This window comes from Oryctolagus cuniculus, chromosome 9, assembly GCF_964237555.1.
Source record: "Oryctolagus cuniculus chromosome 9, mOryCun1.1, whole genome shotgun sequence".
Lineage (NCBI taxonomy): Eukaryota > Metazoa > Chordata > Mammalia > Lagomorpha > Leporidae > Oryctolagus > Oryctolagus cuniculus.
In genome coordinates, this window is record NC_091440.1 from 9968971 (window position 1) to 9976725 (window position 7755).

Here is a 7755-nt window from a genome sequence, read left to right on the forward strand (position 1 = left end):
GCTCTATTCCCTCCCGTGGTCAAGTGTGAAACCCAAGTGCTCGGTGAAAGTGAAATGGCTGTAACGTCACTTGTTGCTTCCAACGCTACTGGGTTACTCACTTGTATTCTTTCCCTCCGTGTGGGTAATCTTTATCATTGTATGAAGAGCATCTAGGAAGAGGCAGAAGTCAATTCTTCCATGCTCACAAGTTGGACAAATTCTAGTTTACAAAACTGCTTTATCTGAACAGGTATGTTTGATCTTTGCAAATCTATTCTTTCACGCTTTTGATATTTGTGTGTGTATGTATCCAAGTAGGCATGGGATTCCATTGTTGCCTGAATGGGTTTTGAACACCAACTTTAAGATTATGGTGGAGGCTGTTTAACCTAGCAGTTAAGATGTCCACATCCACCACTGGAGCACTTTTCCTACCAATGAAGACCCTGAGCGGCAGCACTGATGGCTCAAGTGATTGGTTCCTGCCACCCACATGGGAAATAGCAACTGAGTTCCCAATGTCTGGCTCCATCATGGCCTAGCCCCAGTCCTGGCTGTTGCAGGCACTTGCGGGGGAGTGAATCAGTGAGAAGGGGGCTCTTTGTGTTTCTCTGTGTCTTTCAAATTAAAAAATTTTTTTAAACTTTTATTTAATGAATATAAATTTCCAAAGTACAGAATATGGATTACAATGGCTTCCCCCCCATAACGTCCCTCCCACCTGCAACCCTCCCCTTTCCCACTCCCTCTCCCCTTCCATTCACATCAAGATTCATTTTCTATTCTCTTTATATACAGAAGATCAGTTTAGCATACATTAAGTAAAGATTTCAACAGTTTGCCCCCACACAGAAACATAAAGTGAAAAATACTGTTTGAGTACTAGTTATAGCATTAAATCTCAATGTATAGCACACTAAGGACAAAGATCCTACATGAGGAGTAAGTGCACAGTGACTCCTGTTGTTGACTTAACAAATTGACATTCTTGTTTATGGCCTCAGTAATCACCCTAGGCTCTTGCCATGAGCTGCCAAGGCTATGGAAGCCCCCTGAGTTCATTGACTCTGATCATATTTAGACAAGGCCATGGTCAAAGTGGAAGTTCTCTCCTCCCTTCAGAGAAAGGTACCTCCTTCTTTGATGACCCGTTCTTTCCACTGGGATCTCACTCGTGGAGATCTTTCATCTAGGTTTTTTTTTTTCCCCCAGAGTGTCTTGGCTTTCCATGCCTGAAATACTCTCATGGGCTTTTCAACCAGATCCGAATGCCTTAAGGGCTGATTCTGAGGCCAGAGTGCTGTTTAGGACATCTGCCATTCTACGGGTCTGCTGTGTATCTCACTTCCCATGTTGGATCGTTCTCTACCTTTTTTATTCTATCAGCTAGTATTTGCAGACACTATTCTTGGTTATGTGATCCCTTTGGTTCTTAGTCCTATCATTATGATCAATTGTGAACAGAAATTGATCACTGGGACTAGTGAGATGGCATTGGTACATGCCACCTTGATGGGATTGAATTGGAATCCCCTGCTATGTTTCTAACTCTACTGTTTGAGGTAAGTCAGCTTGAGCATGTCCAGAATTGCACATCTCTTCCCTCTCTTATTCCCACTCTTACATTTAACGGCAATCACTTTTCAGTTAAGTTTCAGCACTTAAGAAGAATTGTGTATTGATTACAGTATTCAACCAAAAGTATTAAGTAGAACAAACAAAAAAAAAATACTAAGAGGGATAACATATTAAGCTGCTCATCAACAGTCAGGGTGAGGGCTGATCGAGTCACCATTTCTCATAGTGTTCATTTCAGTTTAACAGGTTTCCTTTTTGGTGCTCAGTTAGTTGTCACCTATCAAGGAGAACAAGTGGTATTTGTCCCTTTGGGATTGGCTTATTTCACTCAGCATAATGTTTTCCAAATTCCTAACAGGGATCACTTTTCAGTTAAAATTTAAACACCTAAGAATAATTGTGTGTTAATTACAGAGTTCAACCAACGGTACTAGAACAAAAAAAAATACTAAAATGGATAAAGTATTACATTGTACATCAACCGTCAGGACAAGAGCTGATCAAGTCACTGTTTCTCATAGTGTCCATTTCATTTCAACAAGTTTCCCCTTTGGTGCTCAGTTAGTTGTCGCTGATCAGGGAGAATATATATTTGTCCCTTTGGGACTGGCTTAATTCACTCAGCATGATGTTTTCCAAATTCCTCCATCTTGTTGCAAATGACCGGGTTTCATTGTTTTTGACTGCTGTATAGTATTCTATAGAGTACATGTCCCATAATTTCTTTATCCAGTCTACTGTTGATGGGCATTTAGGTTGGTTCCAGGTCTTAGCTATTGTGAATTGAGCTGCAACAAACATTATAACAATAAAAATTAATGTGCAGACAGCTTTTTTGTTTGCCAATTTCATTTCCTTTGGGTAAATTCCAAGGAGTGGGATGGCTGGGTTGAATGGTAGGGTTATATTCAGGTTTCTGAGGAATCTCCAGACTGACTTCCATAGGGGCTTAACCAGTTTGCATTCCCACCAACAGTGGGTTAGTGTACCTTTTTCCCCACATCCTCGCCAGCATCTGTTGTTGGTAGATTTCTGAATGTGAGCCATTCTAACTGGGCTTAGGTGGAACCTCATTGTGGTTTTGATTTGCATTTCCCTGATTGCTAGTGATCTTGAACATTTTTTCATGTGCCTGTTGGCCCTTTGGATTTCCTCTTTTGAAAAATGTCTATTGAGGTCCTTGGCCCATCTCTTAAGTGGGTTGTTGGTTTTGATGTTGTGGAGTTTCTTGATTTCTTTGTAGATTCTGGTTATCAACCCTTGATCAGTTGCACAGTTTGAAAATATATTTTCCCATTCTGTTGGTTGCCTCTTCACTTTCCTGACTGTTTCTTTTGCAGTACAGAAACTTCTCAATTTGATGCAATCCCAAATGTTAATTTTGGCTTTGACTGCCTGTGCTTCTGGGGTGTTTTCCAAGAAGTCTTTGCCGGTACCTATATCTTGCAGGGTTTTTCCAGTGTTCTCTAATAATTTGATGGTGTCAGGTCATAGGTTTAAGTCTTTAATCCATGTTGAGTGAATTTTTGTGTAAGGTGAAAGGTAGGGGTCTTGCTTCATGATTCTGCATGTGGAAATCCAATTTTCCCAGCACCATTTATTGAATAGACTGTCCTTACTCCAGGGATTGGTTTTGGATCCTTGATCAAATATGAGTTGGCTGTAGATGTTTGGATTGATTTCTGGTGTTTCAATTCTGTTCCATTGGTCTATCCATCTGTTTCTGTACCAGTACCATGCTGTTTTGATAACAACTGCCCTGTAGTATGTCCTGAAATCTGGTATTGTGATGCCTCCGGCTTTGTTTTTGTTGTACAAGATTGCTTTAGCTATTCGAGGTCTCCTGTGCCTCCATATGAATTTCAGCATCATTTTTTCCAGATCTGAGAAGAAGGTCTTTGGTATCTTGATTGGTATTGCATTGAATGTATAAATTGCTTTTGGGAGAATGGACATTTTGATGATATTGATTCTTCCAATCCATGAGCATGGAAGATTTTTCCATTTCTTGGTATCTTCTTCTATTTCTTTCTTTAAGGTTTTGTAATTGTTTTGGTTGTGGCATGAAAACGAGGAACTCATTTCAAAGCAAAGAGAGAACACCAACAGGGATTTTCTTTAATTTGAAATAATTTCAAATTAAATAATTAAATTATTATTAAATTATTATTATAATTAAATAATTTCAAATTAAAAAACATTTAAAGAAAATCCCTGTTGGTGTTCTCTCTTTGCTGTGCAATGAGTTCCTTGTTTTCATTCCACAACCAAAACCAAGGCAAGAAGAGCTGTATCTCAAGATCCTGTTGTGCAGGCTTTCAATGTCCAGTGGCTTCTTCGGTGCTAGAGGGCCTCAGTCCCCACGCCCCACAAAGCAGCAACCCTGGGCTCTTTCCCTTGGCTCTCTTAGGGACTTCCCCTAAAAGTCTGGCCTATGAGGGCTCTTGTGGCAGCCCTAAATCATTTGACAGAGAGGGGTCTGACTTTTGTGTCATGGTGTTACCAGATGATGGAAAGACCAGAAATTATCACATGTGTGATTTCACTTGACCAAATACTTCCTGTATAACACACTGAAAGTCACACATATGGCTAAATTCTAGTGGTTTTCAAGTTCTTTTCTTTTTTTTTTTTTGACCGGCAGAGTTAGATGGTGAGAGAGAGAGAGAGAGAGACAGAGAGAAAGGTCTTCCTTCCATTGGCTCACCCCACAAATGGCCGCTATGGCCAGCGCGCTGTGCCAATCCAAAGCCAGGAACCAAGTGCTTCCTCCTGGTCTCCCATGTGGGTGCAGGGCCCAAGCACTTGAGCCATCCTCCACTGCACTCCCGGGCCACAGCAGAGAGCTGGACTGGAAGAAGAGCAACCAGGACAGAATCCGGTGCCCCAATCAGGACTAGAACCCGGGGTGCCGGCGCTGCAGGCGGAGGATTAGCCAACTGAGCCGCGGTGCCGGCCGGTTTTCAAGTTCTTAAAGAGCATCAGGTTCTCCGGTGAAACGCTCTTTTCACTGGGAGTGAAATCTCTCCATAGTCTCCTCTAAATAAGTATGATGAAAATCTCTTATATCTGTCTGATCAGTACCCAGTCTTCAGTGGAAAGATCATGTGGAAGAGATGAGCCTCTCTTTCATATTCAGCAATGGGAAGGGGAATTGTAGCTCATGGTGAGAGGTGTGAAACAGCCAATCAGGTCATTGCTACGGCCACGTGGGATCACACACCACTGAGGAAGGAGCAATGGAACTAGGGAAGACACGACCGTCACCCAGGGGAGTGGACTCGGAGAAGAGCAGCTCCATTTCTTCCAGTTGCCATAACCAGATGAGACTTCAGATTTTCTTCCATTGCAGAGGGGCAGGCTCTCCATTTTGAAATTCTGTTCATGGAAATAAGAAAGTACATGTGCCAGGTGGCCAGAGATTCAGAAAGGCCACACAAAACCCGGGCTTTTTATGGGCCCAGCATCCCTTCCTTGAGCTGCTACTTGCTCCTCATAGACTTGTCTCACATGGCTTAGCCCTGACCGTGGGGATGAGCTTAGCATCAAGGTAGATCAGTAAGAACCTTTTCAAGCCAGCGCCGTGGCTCACTAGGCTAATCCTCCGCCGGCACACCGGGTTCTAGTCCCGGTTGGGGTGCCGGATTCTGTCCCAGTTGCCCCTCTTCCAGGCCAACTCTCTGCTGTGGCCAGGGAGTGCAGTGGAGGATGGCCCAAGTGCTTGGGCCCTGCACCCCATGGGAGACCAGGAGAAGCACCTGGCTCCTGCCATCGGATCAGTGCGGTGCTCCGGCCGCAGCGCGCTGACCACGGTGGCCATTGGAGGGTGAACCAACGGCAAAAGGAAGACCTTTCTCTCTGTCTCTCTCTCTCACTGTCCACTCTGCCTGTCAAAAAAAAAAAAAATTAAAAAAAAAAAAAACCTTTTCACCAGCCCTTCAATCTTGACCATGGATGCAGGTGGTGACTGCAGTAAAGGTCTCCAACTGCTGTGCTTAAAGACAAGGTCCAAGAACTCCTGCTGCTGGGGTCCTTGGCACCGGAGCTGCCCTGGGTCCATTGTTTCCTAGTGCTCCGCTTTCATTAGATTTGGTGAGTGACCCAGAATCTTCCCAAGATCCCTGCTGGTCCACTCCTCTGCTGAATGTCATATAAAGTAACACAAGACACGAATGTATCAGCCACCTGAAGGATTTCCTCTTCATTAGGATTCTGTAGAAGAGGGATGATATCTTCTGTGCTGTAACCAATGTAATTGTGGACTGCTCACAACTGTCAGTCACATCAAGGGCTCTGACTGCTGATCTCTGCTGGAGGAATTGGTGTAAAAGTTCCCTATAGCACTCTGGAACTGGAGTGGAATGAGCCTGAAGAGTGTGGCTTTTTTTTTAAAGATTTATTTATTTATTTGAAAGTCGGAGTTACACAGAGAGAGGAAAGGCAGAGAGAGAGAGAGAGAGAGAGAGAGAGAGAGGTCTTCCATCCGATGGTTCACTCCCCAGATGGCTGCAATGGCCGGAGCTGTGTTGATCTGAAGCCAGGAGCCAGGAGCTTCTTCCGGGTCTGCCACATGGATGCAGGAGCCTAAGCACTTGGGCCATCTTCCACTGCTTTCCCAGGCCGTAGCAGAGAGCTGGATCAGAAGCGGAGCAGCCAGGTCTCGAACCGGCGCCCATATGGGATGCAGGTGCTTCAGGCCAGGGCATTAACCCACTGCACCGCAGCGTTGGCCCCTGCAGAGTGTGTTTCACCTCATTTCCCAGCTTCCCCTTGGGTTTAGTCTTCGATGGCCCAGTGCAGTGGCTGTCTTCACAGCTCTCTCTCAGCTGGCTGCCACCTGCTATGTAAGTTTCCTCCTCCTCTTCTTCCTCCCCTTCTTCCTCGTCCTCCTCACTGTGTTACTCATCCTTCCAAAGTAAAATACTGTCGTTCAAGTCCTTGTCTTCGTGCCTGCTTCTTGGAGACACCAGACTCAATAAGCAAGCTGCCGCCATGCTGGGAAGTTGTGCTCAGATGTGGTCACATGTCCATCATTCCATAAATGCTAATCCACCTCCAAACTCAGAGGAGGGCCCTGAGACAGGGAGGAGGCCGGGAATGTACCAAGGCTCACCAGCTGGCAGACAGTGTGTATGGGATGGCAATCAGCATGTACCTGGCACAGCGCCTCTGACCCAATGCCTGCACTGTGGACTTTTGGGGCCAAATTATTTTTTGATGTGGGACTGTTGTGTGTCTTACAGCTCTCCTGGCCTCCAAACACTCCACTCCATTGTGACCACCGACCAGGCCTCCACAATTCACTGCATGTCTCCCAGGGGACAGGGAGAACACCCTCCCCCCGCCCCTTGCCCCATGAGTGCTGTGGCTAAGACAGCCAGGTCAGTCAGGTAAAGCTCAGGGAAGTGTTGGGGTCTACACAATGGAGAGAGGCAGGGTGGCCACACCACACAGCCCATTTACTGAGCCTGCATTAGCCTTGATCCACCCTGTTCTTCTGCCTCCAGCTATGGCCCACTTTCCATTATGCTGTTCTTCCTGGGATCAATTGTTCCACTGCTCTGCTTGTTAGAAAGTTCTTTCCTATTGAGGGCAAACCTGCCTCCCAGTGCCTGACTTCATCAGCATGCCCTCCAGAGCCTTGTGGAAGGCCTAATCCCCCTTCCCGGGCTGGCACTTCAACTATTTGAAAACAACGCATGTGCCCTGCCCTGTCCCCTCCCCACAACCCCTCCCAGGGCCTGCTGGAGTCCGGGCACGCGCAGGCTCCTACTCAGAGACGGCAACCCCTGCCGGGACGTGCCAGGGGCTGCAGTGGGTCAGGGAACAATTCTTGGATGGGGAATTCAACTTCTAGGCCCCTTCTCCAACCTGAGAACAAGAACTTCCAGGGACAGGCCTAGGGGCTAAGTACTCAGAGCTTCCAGGGAATTCTGATGTAGCCTGCAGTCCAGTCCTTAGGGACTTTGGATCCAGCTCATCCCAGCTCTGGACAATAGAGCTCGGCTTTAGTTGTTAAGGCAGCTATTTACAGGATGGCTTATTTCTGCAGATAATAATAAGCTAAAGGGAGATTTAAATGCGTTTTTTCCTTGTCCTTGTATTTATTGCAGACCTTGTGGAATGAAATGTCTGTGCATACACATATATACATACACACATTCATGTACATTACAGTTTTTTCAAGGTATTAAA